Below are 21,700 nucleotides of genomic sequence, written 5' to 3'. Positions count from 1 at the left end.
GTCTAAGCGGCCTTCCACATTTTCTTCAATAAACCTTACAGATAGTATCATTTCTACGTATAGCACTTTTTTATAACAGGGTGGGAATCACTGCTATCCTTCCTAAATTTTGAGAAGCACTGATACTGGGAGAGAGAAATAAAGATGCAACAGTTAAGATATTCCCCCCTTTTTGTGAGTATACAACCTTTTGTACTTTTTACATGTGTCACGTTAACCCAAAAGCAGGTATTACGCTTCATACATTCAGAACTCATTTAATGTATGTTGTCCTATTTGCTTTCCCTAGTTCAAACAGGCTCAGGATATTGTCCACAACTCTTCAGTAAAGAGCAAAACAGGAGTTTCAATCCAAGTCTTGGACAGGGAGGACAGCGAAATGTTCAAGACCATTCTGCATTCACATTCATCTTAAACTATGCATAACTTATTACCCATCAAAAGGTCAGTAATTGCAAGTAGTTATGAATTAGAGCTTTCAGTGGATTTGATATAAGTGAAGTGTTTTATATTGCTTCCTGGTCCTGACCTCTCTCCTTTTCTCTTCCCCCACCAACTGCAAAGAACAGCAGGTACGAAATAGAAAACTTGATTATTCTTGAAGGGTTGATGAGAAAGATTCAAGTTCCCATCTTACATCCCGATACACACACAGGGACAGAAGAGTAAAGGAGAAGTGAGGGCGTCATGCTGCTCTAGACTTGAAACATTTTCTGATACAGGAAATTCAGCAGCATCAGGCCAACTGTCAGCTTGAGACTTAACAAACTTACTGGCTTCCCTTAATTAGTACCCTCTTCCCGCTAAGGAAATCTTGATAAAATCCCTTACAAAGCTGGCCTCTTTTAAACTCATGTACCATAGGTGAGCAATATTAATTGGATATTTTAATTATGGATACTGTGTGCCAGCTTCACCAATGAACAACTCTTATTACACTGTAGTACTCTTAATTTTAAAATGAGTCTGTAATAACTCTGAAAGCTATGTAAAGTAAAATTAAATCCTTATCCATAGACAATTGCTTTAGCACTTGTTCCTGTGTTCAGAAAGTACCAAGGTTAGGTTGATATTATTCATTTTGAATATAAATTAAAAGCTCCATTTATTTGCACTTTTATTCCAATGTATCCTGAATGCAAAGAATTAAGATGTAGAAAGACAATCATAATTGTAGCGGCAAATAACGGGAAGGGACTTCTTAAAATAACTTTTCTACATCAACTGCAAATCAGACTTTTAGGTACTCAACTTGCCATTAGGAAATGAACCTGTGATTTAATATCTACAGTACATCACAATTTGTGACATATTTTCTGTTCCATTGTTTGTTTTTTTAGTTTCTTTGTATGTTTTTTTAGTTTCTTTGTATGTTACTAAGAACACAAATTTTAGCTTCACATGAACTTAAATTTATCTCCAAACTTAAAATAATTTAAACACACGGCATGAGAGAGGATCATAAAATAGTACTGTGGATATATGAAGAAATGATATTAAGAGTGATATATCATCAACAGGGTGGCTATATTGTCTATAAATGTAGAAAAAATGTATCTTGGGGCGCCTGGGTGGCGCAGTCGGTTAAGCGTCCGACTTCAGCCAGGTCACGATCTCGCGGTCCGTGAGTTCGAGCCCCGCGTCAGGCTCTGGGCTGATGGCTCGGAGCCTGGAGCCTGTTTCCGATTCTGTGTCTCCCTCTCTCTCTGCCCCTCCCCCGTTCATGCTCTGTCTCTGTCTGTCCCATAAATAAATAAAAACGTTGAAAAAAAAATTTAAAAAAAAAGAAAAAATGTATCTTTTGAAACCTTCTCATCTTTTCTGCTGGAGCATGCTTAATGTGCAGGGCCATCAGTAAAAATGAGAGACAAAAATCATCTTAGGTAACATCACAGATGTTTACGCACAGATAAATGAAAATACCGCATTAATGCACTATGTTCAATGCAACTTTTGAGAATACATTAAAATAAGGCATTGGTGCCAAGGGACAATACATCAGCAGAACCTTTTACTGTGAACCATTTATTAGATATATGTGCCCATGTTTCCAGACGTGAAGGCCACATTGTATAATGGGGTTTCTAAGAGTATGGTTGCTTAAAATAGACCCTTCAAATGCATTAGCATTCTTACAATTGAGTTGGATCCTAAAACCAATTAAATATTGAATGGATCGCTAGTGTGCCCACCTCTGCTACCAACATTTTTCTCCCCTCAGGAATCTCTGCTTCAAATTATACACAAAAGAAAACACAAACTCTTTGTCCTTGGCAGCTTTCCCATCTAAATTTTACTCACATGTTAACTTCCTCAACTTACTGATCATGATTGTCCTCCATGTCTCTTCCATCCCCCCCCCCCCATAGGATGACACACTATTTGCCACCTAATTCCTGCTCATTTCGGCCTCTTCATTTTTGCTTGCAGTGATTACTTTAACCGGAATTAAAATTCCTAAGTTAAACAAAGCTGTTTTTAAGATCCGTAAGCATGAACACGACCCCAAAGAGATGAAACCACTCCTTTCGTGTCCTCAAAGCATTTTTAAAAGATGGGTTGATACATAGCTCACATACAATTCAATTCACCAACTGACAGTGCACAGTTTAGCATTTTGTAGGCTATTTACAGACCTTTGCAGCCATCACCAAAGTCCTTTTATAGCATTTTCTTCAAATCCACAAGAAAGCCCATACCCATTAGTAGTTACTCCTTACTCTCCCCTTCTTCAACCTTCAGGTCTAGGCGGCCACAAATCTGCCTTCTGTCTCTATAGATTCACCTAGTCAACACATGGCATCTAAGTGGGCTCATACCACACATGGTCTTTGATGCCTGGCTTAATTCATTTAGCATAATGTTTTCAAGATTTACCCATGTTGCAGCATACATATTGATTTATTTTACTGCTGTATTACATTCCCTGTGTGGATATACCACATTATACTTGTCTATCATTTGATGGACAATTGGCTTATTCCTATTTTGGTTATACTATTAATAATGTGTACAACTTTTTGTAAAACCGTCAGGTTTTCTTTCTCTTGGGCATATACCTGAGTGGAATTTCTATATCACATGGTCACTTTTAGTTTAACATTTTGAGTAACTGACAAAATATGGTCTGGAGTATTTAAACTATTTTATATTCCCACTAGCAATGTAATGGGATACTAATTTGTTCACATTTGACATTTAATCTTTTATATTATAGTCTTCCTTGTGTATATGAACCTATATCTTATTATGGTTTTGATTTGTCTTTCCCTCATGGCTAATTAAGTCATATTTTCAGGTGTTTATCAGATTTTTTTAATACTTTTTCTCAACCATTTTACTTATTCACCTTTGGAGAAATGTCAATTCTCATTTATACCTTTTTAAGAGTTTTTCTTCATATTATCGAGTTTTGAGAGTTCTTTCCTACATACTTAAGATACAAGGTCTTCATCACATACATAAGTGGTCATTTTTTTTCCCAATCTGTTGGTTATCTTTCCACTTTTTTGATGATGTCCTCTGAGGCACGAAAGTTTCAATTCTGATGAAGCAAACTTATGTGTTTTTCTTTTGTTTGTGTTTTTGTGGGATTGCTGGATTCTATGGCAGATCTATTTTTAATTTTTTAAGGAACCTGCATACTGTTTTCCAAAATACTGTACAAATTTGTACCTCTAACAACAGTGTAGTGCAAGGGTTCCCTTTTCTCCGCATACCTGCTCTTATCTTTTTGATATGTCATTTGAACATATTTGTAATGGAAACTCTGAAGATTCTGTCTGCTAAACTCAACATCTCGGCCTCCTCAAAGCAGTTTCTCTGCTTATTTGTTTTTTTGTTTTTCTTTTAACCTGCATTTGGTCATACTTTATTATTTACTCGCATAACATATATACACACACACACACACACACACACACACACACACACATATATATATATATATTTTTTTTTTTTTTTTTTTTTTTTTTTTTTGCTAAAAACTAGAGATTTTACAAGATACATTGTAAGAAACTTGGGTGCTGATTCCCCATGCCTTACCAGGGTTTATTTCTTTACTGACTTGAATGGACTATTTTAGTGAAGCCATTTCCCCCACAGCACACAGTCTCTGATGTTGGTCTGCAAAGAGCACAGCCCTGGGAATTCACAGTCTCTCTGGGCTGCAGTTCTAGTGTGACAATCTTTAATTATTTCCTCCCCTGATTTCTCTCGCTCTGCAGGTGCCACGGTCAGCTGCTCCCCTCCACTAATTCCTCGCTAATTATTCTGTTTTTCTGGACAGTGCTCACGGGGTTGACTCCCTTCACAGTTTCATCCATTGCATTTGGACCACTTTCACGGGCAGTCGTCACAGCCAGTCCCAGAGGATCGTTCTGACCCTAGGTAGGCTGTTCTCTCTTTTCCTGTTTCTGTGGATAAACTTCTAGCTGGTTCATGGTTTTAACTATTTGTTCTCATGAAGCTATGACTCCCAGCCCCTTTTAAACGTTCACCATGGGGGCACCTGGGTGGCTCAGTCGGTTGAGTGTCCAACTTTGGCTCAGGTCATGATCTCACAGCTTGTGAGTTCGAGCCCTGTGTCGGGCTCTGTGCTGACAGCTCAGAGCCTGGAGCCTGGTTTGGATTCTGTGTCTCCCACTCTCTGCCCCTCCCCCACTCATGTCTGTCAAAAATTAATAAACATTAAAAAATTTTTTTAAAGGCTTACCACCAAAAACCCCACTTTTTTCAACTCTGCTCTTACGTTTGAACTTCCATACATTTTTTCCCCCAAATAAACTCAATTCCCTCTGTATGATGAGCAAATCTCTCCACTGTGACCATTTCAAGGCCAAACATCTAGATCACTGCTCAGCAACTGTGAACACGGGCATCATTCCTCTTCAGCTTTCCAGAGCGTGTGCTGAACAGCAGTGGTAGCCCCTGGTGTCTTCAGCCTGCATCTCAGCGCCTAGCCTACACCATTCTCAGGGCTGTGGAGAGGAAGATCAGGGCCCCACATTCTCAGCATGCTACACCTGGGAGACAGCTTGCACCCTGGAGTGCTGGCATGGTGAAGTCCTCCTACTGCACTTGCCTCGAGAGCTTCCGTGACATGGAGCTGAAGGGGACAGAGGCACTGACGATGTGTCCCTCCTGGAAGGTACTGTCGCCCTAGCCTGGGAAGGGTGGGGAGCAGGATCTCTGTGTTCTACACCATCCAAAGCAGAATTCTGTCATGCAGGGATGAGGGTAACAAGTGCATGGGTTGTGGCTCCAAATGCCATAGCCTTTTACTGTTCTTAACAACCGTTGGCACATTTTCTCCAATGTTTTTACCCCCCCCCCCCCATTTGTGGAATGTCCTTTAGAATTTCTAGAGGCTTGACGTGGCTCATTTTGTTTTCTTTTTATGAGTTATAGTTGTCTTGCTGGGGATCAGGTCCACGGAACTGCTCACATCACCATCCCAGAAGTCAACTCGCAAAGAATATTCATAACAGATTTTAGTTTTTAAAGGTTACTTATTTATTTGGTGGGGAGGGGCAGAAAGAGGGAGAGAAAGAATCCCAAGCAGGTTCTGTGCAGTCATCACAGAGCCCCCTATGGGGCTCTATCCCACGAACCATGAGATCATGACCTGAGACGAGACCAAGAGTCAGAGGCTTAACCAACTGAGCCACCCAGGTGCCCCTATACACACTTAAATCTCCTTGTGTCCATATAGATCTTAAATGCTGTGAGCATTCTGAGGTGGCTCTTATGTCTTAATTGCGGTCTTTGTAGCTGAAATGACATATCATAGTGCACAGCGCTTTGTACGCAATACAGCCTCAATGTTTTTTTTTTTTTTTTTTTTTTTGACTTAGATGTGTGGCACAGGATCAAAGGTTTACTTTAAAATTTCCTGATGGCTTAAAGAGGGGTGAGACATCAAAGAAAATTTCGAATCACTATTGGAACTTACCATGAACATGATTGAACAGTAGGGTAGAGGACTACTGCCGAACAAGTGACCATGTCCCCACCACTATAGCCATCAGTAAATACCCAACTGGAAGTTGACTTTGTGAGGCGCATTAGAGTGGCATGGGTGCCCTGTGACAGTGCCTGCTGGGGTGTCTTCTTTGTCAGACGAGGTAAGCTGATTATTTAAGTCACTACTGAGAGTAAAACAAAGCTCCTAAGTGAGAATATAGCTCACCGTCTTCCACGATTGCCAGAAACGATTGATTTCCTATTACTGCGTCAAAAAATATCACAAATGCATTGGTTTAAAACATCACATATTTATTATCTTACCATTATGTTGACTATACGTCCAACACTGATCTCCCAGGGCTCAAGTGTTTAGCAAAGAGGGCTGTGTTCCTTCCTGAAGGCCCAGGGGGGGAAAATCTGTTGCACCATCGTTCCTAACATTTGTGCAAGCTTTCTGTATTCCTCGCTCATGGCATCCATCTTCACACTGAGCAGCATCAGGACAAATCCCTCCCATATCACACCCTTCCAACTGTCTCTCTTGTCCACTATTGAGTCTCCTTGTGAACAGTCGCGCCAAAATGAAAAATCCAAGATAATTTTTTTCTAAGGTGGGCTGATTAGCAACCTTAATTCTATCTGCAAGATAATTCCTAATTTCTACATAAGGTAACATATTCACCAATTCCAGGGATTAGGGCATGGGCATCTTTGGAGGCCATTATTCTGCTTACTGAAGATACTCTAGATATTTCTATGTTGTGTTTCTGTGCTGAACATGTTCTATTACTGCCCTGTTAAAATGGGGGAAGTGGTAATTTCCACTGGATCTTGTATTTCACCTACAGATTTGACAGAATTGTAATTAAATATGGGTAAATTGTTACCCATATTTCTTCAATAGTCTACAGTTCCTAACGTCATTCAATTTCTGAATTTTAACCTTGTTTTAGTGAACATGTTCAGATGAATCATTAGTTGAAATATGTTTCTTTCCCCAATTAAGTTACAATTAGTTGGCTATGTCTCTACATTTTGCCATCTTCTAGAGTCTACAATTGTACAAATTGATTTACTCATAGACTCTTCTCCATGATGTGATTAAGCCATTTTGTTGAGTGTTGACTTTTGTGGAAATTTTTTTTTCTTAATTAAATTCTAACATCTTGACAAATATAACACCTAATGATTCAGGGTTTGTGTTATATCACTATCATCATCATCATTGTCATCACCACTCATCGGTATAGAGGTGACTTCCTTATTAAATAATATGTCACAAAACACTATAAATTCTTTCCATAAGTTATAAAATTATATATATAGTGCCTACCTTCTATGAGTTTTGTATTAAATTTTATTATATATATATACACACATATATGTGTGCATATATATATATATGTGTGTGTGTGTGTGTGTGTATGTGTATAAACATTTAACCTATGACAAAATCGTAGCTCAGAGATGGTTAGTGATTTGCCCCAGTATGGTACACCTTGAACACACATGTTTTCATCCAATGACAAATCAGGTAGCAAGTAAACCTGGGGGCACTGTCAGCATATGACTAGAGAGTACGGGGGAAAGCATCATAATAGGTAGCATGCATTTGAAATATATAGTCAATATACTTTTCATATCCTGTAAATCTTCTTTTTCTGTGAGTCTACATCCTTTGTATCACTGGCAATCAAGTTTTATGGGGAGAGCAAGCACAAGTTAGAATAAAGGTGTCATTGCTCACATTGAGATTCAAATTTGAGGTTGTGCATCTTAAGCAAAAGCACAGTCTTGGGAGCCAGGTTTTTCTAAAATAATCCCAAAGAGTTTTCCTTGACTAGAACAGAGGAAAGTCTGAGTAAAACTCTTTACTGTAAGCCCTAGCCTAGTGAGAGGGTAAAGGATATGGTGTAAAGGAAGTTTCTCTTCCACAGCAAAAAAGCCTTTCAGGACAGTGGGGGTTTTGACCAAGAAGAAAGATCCAGGGTGGGTAAGAGCAAGCTTAAAGTTCTGTGTTCCTAAGAAGAACCTACCCCCTCCTCAAAGAGACCAAGGTTTAAAGAGTGAACCTCTGGACTTTGAGGATTAAGATCCCACATCAGTGACAGGGATGGCTGACAACAAAACATTTAAAATCCTACTCTTCTGCAGTGATCTGTGGCCTGATGAGGTGACTACAGTGGAGGAGACATGTGGCGTCATGGGTTTCTGCTGAGAAAGGGCTTGGTAGAGTGTCCACTCTCTTCCTGTGCAGCCTGCATGGGACACTGACAAAAATATGTCTGTTCCTGTGTACTCTGTGGGGTTTAAAGGGTTTCTGTGACTCACAAGTCCGCAGACCTGCTAAAGATTTCCTGGGGTGAGGGCCAACTGAGAGTGAGCCCAAAACAAGTCTGAACTAAAAGGAGGGGGACAGGGCAGGCTGAGAAGCACCTGGTTTTTACCCAACAACTAACTTTACCAGGCAACTTTTTCATGTTGTGCTTCAGTGTTTCCTCTGCCTAAGAAATTGCTATAAAAAATTCGATTGACACGTGTTTGACAAAGAAATACACAAACTTGCTGGTAAACAATTACAAATTGAGTAGTATATTCTTTTCAAAATTTATTTTATTTATTTTGAGAGACAGACAAAGAGAGAGTGAGAGAGAGTCCCAAGGAAGCTCCACACCACCAGTGCAGAGCCCAACGTGGGGCTCAGTCTCACAAAGTACCAGATCATGACCTGAGCAGGAATTAAGTCAGATGCTTAACCGACTGAGCCCCCCAGGCGCCTCATTGAGTACGATGTTCTTAAACAGAACTTTATTACTATTCTAACTAAGGATTTTTTCCTAATGTGAGCACTAGACTTTCTAAAAACTGCCTTACATGCAGGCATTGGAGTCTGTAGGTGCCAGAAGTACGTTTTTCTTGGATTTTTATGGCTCAGCTTTACTCCGTATGGCTGCACTAGGTTCACATGAGTGAGACTAAAACTGTCAGCAAGCATCAGCACTGCAAGACTCATTTTAAAGCAAAGGTTGAGTTTCTACTCTCAAAGGTGGCTCCTTTGGTGTAACGCTTGACCTCTGCCTTTTAAGTGAGTATAATGTGTGCTCCAATGTCCTCAGTTCATGAATTAAACAGACATATGAATTAATAGAATGCCAATTCATTAATTTACCTTGAGAAATATACTAGCCGATTCCCTCTAGTTACCCACTTCTCTCTGGGTAGAAACTGTACAGGAAGCCAATGTTGTTACTGAGAATGTTGTTGGTGAGTTTAGAATCACATGTTGGACACTCAAGGGCTACAGACTTTCTGGGCTATTAAAGATGAATTCCTCTCCAAATGTGATATCAGGGGCATATAAATAAGAGAGACCAAGGGCAGGTCTCGGCTCTTTCTCTCCATGACAGTGGATATTCACTTTCAAGTTTTATTTCTCGTTCTCTTACATTATTTTATTAATCTGCATTTTCCCCTAGTTAAAACAATGATCCCAAAGGAGGAGACTTCCCACTCCTCCGTGGAGCTCCATGGGATAACGGACACAGGGAGAGAACACCACCCTGGCGTTGCATTTCCACCTCGGTGACACAAAATATGCCCGAGAGCTAAAAAGCTGTGATCACTGGGTCATTCTAGATACCCAGCTGTGACCAGCCGTCAGGAAAACCAATTTGTATACCCCCCCAAAAATTTAAACTACTAGTTTACAGGATGATTGCCTAAGTAAAAGTGACTCTTAAATTTGAAGGATGATTCAATATATGGTAGGTTTAAATAGTGACTTTTCTCTAGTCAATTAAAGCATTTTATAGGTGATTTTACTACCTGATGGAAAAATTACATTAGACAGACTCTTAAAACTGGTATTAGGAATCACTGTTAATTGATAACTGTATATAATTTCAGATTCCTTATGCTCCTCTTACAGAGAGAAAAATATCTGATTTAATTCACCAAAAAATTGAATAAAACACAACATTTTAGAACTTCATCCGCTGTGTCTAATGAGGTACATCTGTAGGAGCAAAGCTCTATTCATAATTACCAGCAAACCACTAAAACACAAAGAAGCAAACGTTAATGCAATGACTGTATTTATTTTTCCTTGCAGACTGGGTAATTTAAAATGCATTACTATAGGATTCCTGTTTGTTTATTAACCGGCTACTAAATTGAACAGCTCTTACATACAAGGTGCTATACTGGGCAAAGGAGACACAAATAATAACAAGGGATAAGACGCAGCACGAGTTAATATTTCTCCAATATCCACCGTGCCTCAGCACTGTGCTCAACTCTGCATGGATTAGCTCACTCAATCCTTACAGAAATCTAGAAGGTCTGAAGCATACCCTTTCTCCTGGGCTATCTGTAACTCCAGGATGACCAACTGTGAAAGAATATATCCTCACACTTTCTTACAGGTCACTGCACCTCTCCTTCTTAATCTCTACTCAATGCCTGTCAGCACCTCCCACATGGTACTTCCTCACAGACCTGGTTACACTGTTCTTAAGACACGCTCCCTCACTGGTAGCCCTACTCCAATTAGTTACCTTGTTGACTTCTTTACAACACACTGAAGTCTTTGTCCTTCCGTGTCCTCACAACCCATAAAGGCACCCAGCCCTGGGCCATGACTCAGGAAAGCAGCATTTCCGAAAGTCTAGGTTACAGCTCATTGCTGTGCCTGTGGAGTCCTCCGGGTTGTTTCTAAATAGACTCCCTAATCTATTGTTGCCATTTTCAAACATTATACATACACACACACACACACACACACATATACATACATATATGTATATGTGTGTGTATATATATGTATATATGTATGTGTGTGTGTGTGTGTGTGTGTATATATATATATATATATATATATATATATATATATATATTCATGCCACTTTTAGCCCTTTTAGGATCTTATAATGTTGTAAGTTGTTAATCCTATAGTTTGAAGATATCTGTTACTAGTTTAAAAGGTATTATGACATTTCATTTAAATTCATTTGGGTTACAAAGGAAGAAGTTGGTTAGGGTAGATGAGTCCTAAAATCATTCCGTTCCTTGACACAATCTTTGGAACAAGATACAGAATTACTAATTTAAAGATTAATACACTTAAGGCAAATGTATGTCTTATGAATATGTTTCATACATAAATCCATGGGCCTTTTATTTTAATTATATACACGAAAGACGCTCCAGAAAAATGTGGATTCTAGTTTGGGATCATTTTTAAAATTTTCAGAAACTATTAACATCATTAATCCCTTTCTTAATTGTTCAATAAAGCCTTCTCTGCATTAATTAGTTTCAGAAACTTTTCTTGGCAGGAGCAACCAAATCAAATGCTAGCACTCTAGCTGTTTGAAAGGATTAAAATAATACTTAACAAATTACTGTGAAGCTTGAAGGCTGAAACACAGAGGTACAATTAACATAACCAAGAATCCTATTGCTCTACCATTTATACAAATAAAAAGACGAGCTTTTTTTTCTTTTGTGTTATCCTTCTCCCTCATCACAAAACTGTACCAATATTTTCAAACAACTATTATCTCAGACATCAAAAAAAAGAAAAAAAACTATTTTGTTTTTTGTAATCATTCCTCTAAAGAGATTGCTTTGTTTATACACAATTTAAAGACTTTTCAACAGACAAGGTTAGTCCCCTATTCACTTGCATAGGCCTCCTTTACAATATAGCCAGCTGTGTTAAATAGAAAAGAAAAAAAACCAAAACTCAAACCATTACCAAATGCGTGCTTATATCCACAAAATCATTTGATTTTCTCCTTTTTATGGAGCCTACAACTTTGTAAGTAAACAATAAAAATATAATTGTATAGATTAGCTTCCAGATGATTTTCCACACCTGTAATTGTATAGATCAGTTACGAATGAATGATTATAAAATCATTCTTACCCATGTCTTGAACCTAAACCTTCAGTTTTCCATGTTATGTACACACGACGTTTCCAGCAGCACAATCAACTTATGACCTCACGTATGTTAGCAACACATCCTAAGTGAAACCCCAAGCAAATTTCTTAGGCAAGTTTACTCTGATTCCTGAAAACCTCTAGCCAGACACAGGCATCTTCACCTTTACCCCATTCATCACCGAGGTGTGGAGGGTTTCCCTGAACATCAGGGTCCCCTTACAAATACCTCTCCTGTTGTGCTCCTCTACCTGAAGTGTGGCAAACACGTATGGACTCCCACACTTTCACGCCTCCCTAGTCTCACCCAACACACATGCTCTCTGCTGATATCTTTATCAGCTCCCCTCCAAAGAGATGCACATGTGCCTTTCTCTGACAGTCTACAATCTATGGCCTGCACGCCAACAGCCCGCTGCCTGTTTTTGTAAATAAACAGCCACAATTACTCTTTTAAAAATATCCAATGGCTGATTTTGCTCTGAAAATGCCAAGGTAGAGCCCATATGCCTCCAAAACTGGAAACACTTCCTACTGATCCTTTCACAGAACAGGTTTGTTGACCTGGTGTCTGATATAGGCAGCCGTGACCACATGCAATGCAAACTGTAGTTAAGATTGTAAAACCCATGAGAAATTGTTTCTTAGACAAGGACTTCACTACTTCAAATGTGTTTGCTGAAATCACAACAGATTCCTGGGGCCCTATCGTATGGTAAGCGGTGAGTTACACGAGGGGCACGATCGCATGATCGCATGATAAGCGGTGAGTTTACAAGAGTGGCACGACCATATGGTAAGCGGTGAGTTACCCAAGTGAGGATTTTTCTGAGCCAATGATTTGTTTGCACTAACAATGCACGGAATAGCACTGACTTTCAAATTACAAACTCACAACAAGTCAAAATGCATTTAAACCCACCTAAAAAGAAACATTATTAAAAGCACTAGGGATACCGTCACTATCACGGGGTCATTTTCCATCTTAAAGGACAAAAGCTCAAGAAGTCTACGTTTCCAAAGACAGCGTCTTAAGACGAAGAGCAGAGAATCGGTCTAATGACGCTATGCAAAAGCTAATGCTATTGGACAGCACTTCCTGTTCATCTAGAAGGAGGAAGTCACCGTGTAAGTCGTTCGCAACAGCATACTTGTATGGGCCACGAGTCCGGGCCACCTGACAGTGGCAGCACCCATAACACACGCTGAGTAATGCTCCCCATCACCTCCACCAGCACGTGGGGGATGATTCACTTCTCAGACACGTGATGACGCAGGGAGCTCTCCGCGTCAAGTACGTGCCTCGCGCACACCGGCCCAGGGGTGCTTTGGGCAGAAGGACACCTGCTAGCTGAGAAGAGAAAGATCGGGAGTTCCTGGAAGCCCGCTGAAGGGGGCCTGGAAGGCCGGCACTGGAACACCAGTCGGGGGGGCACAGACCCAGCTCTTCCTCGACCTCCCCAGGAGGGATCATGTCAAACACACGCGGAGAGCAGTGCAGCCTCCACCCCAGCAGCTGCAGAGCCAGAGAGGCTGCAGATGGCCCAGGGGGACGCGGGAGGGAGGGGGGGTCACAGTGCTGATGTCCCCAGGGTGGGGGTCCGCCCACAGCAGTAGGGCAAGCCGGGAACACAGGCTCACGGTGAGGGATCTCCCACAGCTGGAACTACCGGAAACCCCTTTTGGCGGAAGTGAGGAGGGAAGACTGCCCTGCGCGGTGCAGGAAGGTCAGACAGACTAACACAGCCTGGTCAAACACCAGCGCGCAAGTCACCTTGGAAAGAAAGCGGAAATGGGCGGGGACCTAAAGTGGCAGTGTGGCCATCTTGGAGCTCCTGGGCCCGGGGGAGAGAGGAGCCGCACCGCAGCCCCAGCCCCTGAAGGAGGACAGCGGAGGAGGGCTGCAGGCAGGGCCCTCTCTGGGCGGGGCCCTTCCAGAAAGGCGCTGCCAGGATACTGCTTCTGCCTGCCTGCTGCAGGGGCGAGCCCACTTCCAGGACCCCACTTCGTGGGGAAGAAGGCTTCCTGGGGGCTCACTTCCGGGAGTCCCACCTCCAGAAACCGGCTTGATGGAGGAAGGCGCCGATTCTGTTGTGGGAGAACTTTCAGGAGCCCCATTTGGGGCAGGAAAAAGGGCTGCTTCCGAGGTGGCAGCGCTTCCGGAGGAGGATGCTTCTAGGGACCCCAGTTCCAGAGGCCCACTTCCCGGGGCCCACTTCTGGAAACCCTCTTGGGCGTGCTGGGGGACACTTCTGGGCGCCGCTTGGAGGCTCTGGTGGACGAGCTAAAGGGACACTGCCTGGTGCCAGATCCCAGCACGACCACCGGGATGGGCTCTGCCAGTGCATCTGGCAGCCTGCCTCAGAGAGCTGCAGAGGAGGCAGGTCCCCGGATGGAGGGGCAGGTGGGAGGGGCACACTGACTCTTGCCCCCACTGTGCAGGACCAGATGGAGAACCCAGCGAAAGGGCCGCCGGACATCCGGGGCTTTCAGACATAGTGGCGGGACAGAGCGCCATGGGCACGGGGTCAGCGCCCCGATGGAGGGGACAGGTGGATGCCTTTGCCAGAACCTTTGTACCGAAGGGAACTGAACACTTGTGAAACAAGCAGTAAAAGAAAGTTAAAAAATAAATAAACGTTTCACAAAAACACCCCAAAACCACAAAACGTGAAAAAATAAGCTGCACACAACTCTCCCACTCATGTTACTATAATTTAAAAAAGGAATTTGCAGTTAGGAATTGAATGTTTAAATATTTAAAATAGAAATAATTGGAAGATCAGAAATAAGAGCCAAACAGACTTTGAGAAAACTGAAGGAAAAGATAATTTCGACTCACAATTTATGACTCTACTACGAAGCTGGCAAGAATAGCACAACTGGATGTGCAAAAAAAGATGCGTAAGAATAAATAGGGCCGAGACCACGAAGAGGAGGAGCGGCATAGAACGAATCAGAGAAAATGACAAAGACCCTTCCCCACCCCAAAAAGGAACAGAACTTAAAACTCCAGAAAACTGTCATGACCTGAAAGATGCTGTGAATATCTGTATGGAAATGGCGGACCACGTTTCTGGAAAAATTGATCCAGAAAGTTCATCTGAGACATAGTGCCTCCAGAATACCCATTAGAAATCAGCAGCAATGTGGAAAAATACTGCGCACCTATGTGCTCTTAAAGTAAAGGACACATTTTATTCAATGAAACGTTGATTGGAAAAAAATAACTGTTAATGAGTGCAAAACACTGGAAAACTCTAAAACCATGAGTTTGAAGTGGTAACATAAAAATCTGGCAGGATGCAGGAGAAGACGAGAAAGAGGAGGTAGAAAACAACAGGATTTGCCACCAGTGGACATGCCTATTATTGTAACCATTTAACAGAAAAATAGATAATTCATGCAAAAGTATGGGTTCAGCTTCTGACTTTGTCCAGCAAAGTGTAGGGTGGCAGAAAGGGTTACTCAAGATTCCATTCAAGTCAGGAGAGGTGAGAGGGAGACTAAGGGAAGTCTCTCCGAGCTGCTCTCAAGCTCCCGTATTTATTTAGCATACATTTAGGGAAACAGTGTGCAATAGGTCAGTGGCCTACATGCCGATAAGACCTTATAGGGGCATCTGGGTGTCTCAGTCAGTTGAGTGTCCAACTTCAGCTCAAGTCATGATCTAGCGGTTCATGGGTCCAACCCGTGTATTGGGCTCTCTACTAACAGGCTGGAGCCTGGAGCCTGCTTCAGATTCTCTGTATCCCCTCTTTGCCCATCCCCTGCTTGTGTTGTCTTTCTCTCTCTCTCTCAAAAATAAATAAACCTTTAAAAAATGTATTTTTAAGGACGTATAGAAAGGCCTGCAGAAAAGTCAGTTAACACAGGGTAAAATACTCCATGCAACAACATGGTCTAAGGAATTTATGAGCATAGGCAGGACCTAACCCCTAGATATACATTAACCAGATAAGCCAAGTGAGTGCCCCCTGGATATACATTTAACTAGATAAGCAAAGTGTGGCCTTCTGTTTTCAGCAAGGCCAGAATGCAGTGTTCTGCTTTGCAATGCACTCCCCATAATCTCCTAACCCTGGACATAGCTATTTGATTTCCCACGGAAAAGAAATAAGCTTTTACTATTCCTTTTTAGGAAGAACTGCATTTTATCCCTAGTTAATGAGAGAATGTACTTTTAAGAATGCCAATTAATACACACACACACACACACACACACACACACACACACATATATAAGGTGGAATGATAGAATTAGAAAAACCACCATTTTGTGACCACTTATCAAGTAATTAGGCTTTGGAACAGTTCAATTAAAGGTAACAAAACAGCACGGGCTTCTTGCTAATAACTATGGAAAAATTTACTTTAGAATCAACACATCTCATAATACTTTTTTGTTGTTTATTTTGAGAGAGGTGTGCACGTGTAAGCAAGCAGGGAAGGGGAAGAGAGAGAGAGAGAGAGAGAGAGAGAGAGAATCCCAAGCAGGCTCCACGTTGTCAGCGCAGAACCCTATGTGCGCCTCAATCTACAGAAACTTGAGATCACAACCTGGGCCCAAAAGTCATTACACTTAACCGACTAAGCCACCCAGGCACCCTCATAATAGTTTCTTAAGTAATAGAAGTTAACATTTCTGCTAGTGGGACAACATGATTTGCGTGCACTCTTTAATGAGATTAATTATAAGTATATAATATGATCTATGAAATCATCTTGCTAAAATTTTAAAAAATTTTTTTTAAAATTATTATTTGTAATCTCTACACTCAACGTGGGGCTCAAACTCACAACCCTGAGGTCAAGAGTCACATGCTCTATTGACTGAGCCAGACAGGTACTCCAAAAAAAGTTTAATCTGAGTCTAACCTACCCTATAGACCAAGTTTCCAGTTTATAGGAAGTTTAGGAAACAAAGGAACGCTGTAAAAGACACTAAGAGGAAACAATCAGATAAATCAAAAATATCCTATAAGGAAAATTACCTGGTTGTCTCTTGAAAATGTTATGATAAAAGTGAACAGATTGCTTTAGCACAAAAAGACTACGGAGAAAATAGTATTCTACCAGTTTGTTGATTCTCGTCCTGACAAGCATTAGGTCAGGCCCGGAGGTGAGGCAATGATATTTGGAGACAAAACATACAGGAAAGCTGGGATAATCACAGTAGTGGTAACAGTCTTTTTGTTTCTGAAAATTAGTTGTTTATTTAGTCCTATGACAAAGCTTAATCCTATGATCTTTGTTCTTCTTTTATACTGCTTCCTCTGGAAAGTTCTCTATTCTTATATTTAATTAATTACATGAATATGAATGACTCTCCCCTTCAGTATTTGTATATGTGACCACTCACCTGAACGTCATTAAGTTCTAATATCATCTCTGTCAGTGATCAGCTAGGCAAACTGTGCCCAGCAAATTTAATTTGTGCCTTAGTCCTATTACCTATAATGTAAGAATAAAAATACCAGACTAATCTATCTCATTGAGTCTTTTCTAATATACTAATAAGGGGACACATGAAAGATTCTGACATCTGTGAAATAATATACTTAAGATAATTTACTCATTGGTCCTTTAGGCATATGGATATAGAAATTTCTCTCATTCAGACAGACACTATTTCACAAAGGTGCCAGTAAACACAATACCTCCACAGAGGGCCAGTAAGCAAAATTAATATTGTTGAACTTGCGACCTATGCTATTTTCTGGAGTTCCACTGTAATTTGTAGTTCTGGTTCGAGTCAATATGTACATAATCAAGGAAGATAAGTAATATCTGGACCATTTTTTTTCCATAAGTAAATTAAATAATAAAAAAGAAATGTCTTTTGGCAACACACTATTAGGGAGATGTTATTGGCAACAGCAAAAGAGCTGTTGAAAAGTAAGCGCACAATTAAACCCTGTACCTGCAGTAGAAATACGTGACTGAATGCCTTTTGAAAACCTTTGCTTGGGGCGCCTGGGTGGCGCAGTCGGTTAAGCGTCCGACTTCAGCCAGGTCACGATCTCGCGGTCCGTGAGTTCGAGCCCTGCGTCAGGCTCTGGGCTGATGGCTCAGAGCCTGGAGCCTGTTTCCGATTCTGTGTCTCCCTCTCTCTCTGCCCCTCCCCCGTTCATGCTCTGTCTCTCTCTGTCCCAAAAATAAATAAACGTTGAAAAAAAAATTAAAAAAAAAAAAAAAGAAAACCTTTGCTCCTTTACAGCAAATTCAGTTATCATAAGAATTTAAAAGGCAGATGGAGCCAGTTTTCCGTGGTATGTACAACAAAGAGTTGATCTATCTCTGATGCTATATACCTGTGGTCGGATGCTTTCCAGAATGACAATACAAAACATCTTACAAAATAGAACCATACACATTTCAGGCCAGTCATCTGGAATTTAAAACAGACCTGATTCTGATGTTACGCTATGCTTAAAACCAACCAACAGAGAAAGAGTAACAACAAAAAAATAATTTTTTTAAAGTTACAGGAAAAACAAAACACACATGATCTTTATCCATGAAAAACAGACACTTGAATACTTAAAGGGGCTCTAGCTTGGATCTTAGATTCCAGGTCAAGCACCTCTGAACATGGATTTTTTACCCCACGATGACAACTCTCATTTTATTTCACAAATTTAAGGTGGGAGGTTGTTAAATACCATCTTCTCTCCCCCTTACTAATTACCATATGATATAAAATTGGTTGTCTGAATGGCATGCTAAATTGTGGCTCAAAATACCCAGCAAAACTAACTGATGCTTTTCAGTGAAGGTTCTGGCTTGTTTGTAATCAAATAATGTCTTGAGACTCTAGGGCTTTAGGGGTGTTTTCAGGATTTTTTTTTCCAGATTTGGTATTTTCCAGATTTGGCTTTCCTTAGCCAGCATCATAATACCAGTCTGCGTTTACCCTGGCTATAGGTTTCAGAGGGAAATCTTCCAGGAAAGTTCCAGGGGCAATAAAAGGACTAAAACATTGGCATAACCATCCCAACACTGAGCAAGAAAGGAGTAAGGACTGATTTTGACCCAAGATGTTTGTGCTGGGGCGGGGTGGGGGGGCAGTAGTAGAATGCTATTTCCTCCTTTTGGAAAGGGATCAAGGGATTTTGATGATATTCATTTTCTCATTTGAGATTTGCTATTTTGGCAAACCATACATGGGCATTGAAGTACAAGTAATTAGTGAAATTTGTATGTAGTAATCTGCATATAAAATGGGTTTTCCTGACCATCTTAATGAAATCAATTGGGTTGAGCCCCTCATCCCATTTTCTTACTAAAATCCCAGCATATTGTTCCAGGATTACATTGTAATGGCCGCTTTGGGTCTGACTTTGTAGATCTCACTAACATGTTATTTTCCACGATATTTCTTCATTTTAGTCTGTGACAACCCATGGTAAAATTAACCAATGTTCATTGTTTTTTTTTTTTTTTCTTATAACTCACATAAGACATTTGACTGAGCACTTTAAATTGAAAGATCTGTTTACCATCCAGCATAACAAGCAATATGAAAGTAAATATTAAGCAACACTGTATTTAAAAATCCTTCAGCTACCAATTACGGGCTCTCACCAGCCACTTCTCTACAGGATCCTAATCTAGTTGGGTTGTTAGAATTGTTCTCTCCAATTTAATACCCTTCCAATTTTCCTATGCAGATCAGTTTATCTTTGCACACTGCACTCTTTTGGACCTGATCCTTCATTAGCGTGTTTGCAAAATAAAGTGCCGGTAATGCTAGCTACATATGTTTAGTAGCACAGGACCGGCAAAGATTTTAGAATGTCAGTGTATCTTTCACTCCAAGCCCCCCAAACATTTAGAAAGCGTTAGTGACTTTAATCACTTTTTGTACATTTTTTCCACTATGCAATTATAAGAACATAGGGGAATAATATTGGTCTAGAAAAATGACAGATTTTTCAATGGTCCCTCTGATTCCACATGCCTGTTAATCAACTATACGTTGCACAAATTTTAGAAAGTGTGTGGCCTCATTATGTCTATATGAAGATCCAGAAACAAGGAGGGCCAGGTCCCTTTCCAATCCGTCACACTGCAAAGATCCGAAAGACTGTGAGATGCTTTGAAACATTTAAAAGACAAAATCATGTTAATAATATCATTGATGGGTTTCACAAGGGAACTCCAGGAAGTAAGAGGTGACTTCCTCTGGGGCTTAAAATTACGTTACTTTTCTATAGAGGTCAAGTTCTGAGAGGCAATAAAATCTTTAATTCCAATTCCCCTTACCAGGAGGTGAGAAAAGTTTTAACAACCTCAGGGATCACTAGGAAAGCACTAATGAATGATAATTTATTCTCAACAGTCAGAAAGAGCAACCAACTCTGAGACAATGTGTTATAACTTCTGTAACTTTTGCAAACACATAGGAGACGCAGTGTTAATTTGCAGATTAGGAATATTTAAAGTAACATTTCGTCTATGTTTGATAAAGTTACGTTGTGCTAGTGGCCCTAGTACAAGAGAATATTAGCTACAGTATACATGTGAAATATGTACAGATAGACCTAAGCGTATTCACCTTAGGTCATGACCCATCAGTGGACAAGTAATGAAGTTACTATATTTTTGAACAACAACAACAAATATATATATATATATAATATATATATGAACTTAGTAACATGACTTCACAGAACTCTAAGTAGTTTACTCATGAAGAAACATGTCAAAATTGTTACCATCACAACAGAGTATAGCTCTGTCTTTGTGTGTATTTATATTTATATACAATACACCCACACATATACCACGCAAAATATATATTCTATATTCTATAATATACATGTCATATGTAATCAGCATATGCATGTTGTTAGGCACGTATTATGTATGTGTGTGTATATATACATATATATACACACACACACACATATATATGTATACACACACACACATATATATGTATACACACACACATATATATACATATATATATACACATACTATGTATATTAGAATGAAATTTCACATGTAAACCAGAGATTGCAATCACTAGTCATTAAAGAATATTCTAAAGGAACGTGGTCAGCAACATTCAAGTAACCACACAGGCTCTGTTAAGAGCAAGAGGCAGATTACTAAGTAAATTAAGGAAAATTTGTTCTACGCTGTGTTTGGTGGAATGATACTATGGCAGGCTAGAAAAACTGTGGAAGGAAGAACTGGGATTTTGTTGTTTGGCGGGTTGGCTGTAAAAACCAACTTTTTGCTTTTCACATATTTTTTGAGACACTGTTATACTTCAGATGGCACGTGCTTTAAAGGTACCAGTTGAGAGATCCTGCCACATGCATGCACCTGGAAACCATCACCACAATCAAGATAATGATGACAGGGGCGCCTGGGTGGCTCACTTGGTTGAGCATCCAACTCACTCTTAATTTTGGCTCAGGTCATAATCCTAGAGGCCATGGGATTGAGCCCCGGGTTGGGATCTGTGCTGACAGCATGGCACCTCCTTAGGATTCTCTCTTCCTCTCTTTATGCCCCACCCCCCTCTCTCTCCAAATGAATAAATAAAACCTAAAACAAAGATGATGAGTACATTCATTACCTCCACAAGTTGCGTGGGCTCCTCTGTGACCCCTCCTTCCCTTTTTCTTCCAATCACTTACACACTCACTCCCACCTACATCCCCAGACAACCACTGACCGGCCTTCTGTCACTGTGGAATGGTTTGCACTTTTTAAAAACTGCATGAATGAAATTACATGGTATGTTTTCTCTTTGTTGCCTTTTTCACTG

At 40.4% G+C, this 21,700-nt stretch overlaps 1 protein-coding gene across 1 annotated transcript in view; it reads right to left on the bottom strand.

Moving 5' to 3' along the window:
- PCDH15 (protocadherin related 15) overlaps window positions 1–21,700 on the bottom strand; it is a 1,260,230-nt gene that overhangs the window by 1,061,233 nt on the left and 177,297 nt on the right. The gene's annotated exons all lie outside the window — the stretch shown is intronic.

The sequence above is a fragment of the Puma concolor genome, chromosome D2, assembly GCF_028749965.1.
Source record: "Puma concolor isolate L17-30 chromosome D2, mPumCon1.1.hap2, whole genome shotgun sequence".
Classification (NCBI taxonomy): Eukaryota; Metazoa; Chordata; class Mammalia; order Carnivora; family Felidae; genus Puma; species Puma concolor.
The sequence above is the reverse complement of the archived record's forward strand: the minus strand, read 5'-3'. Positions and strand labels throughout refer to the sequence as shown.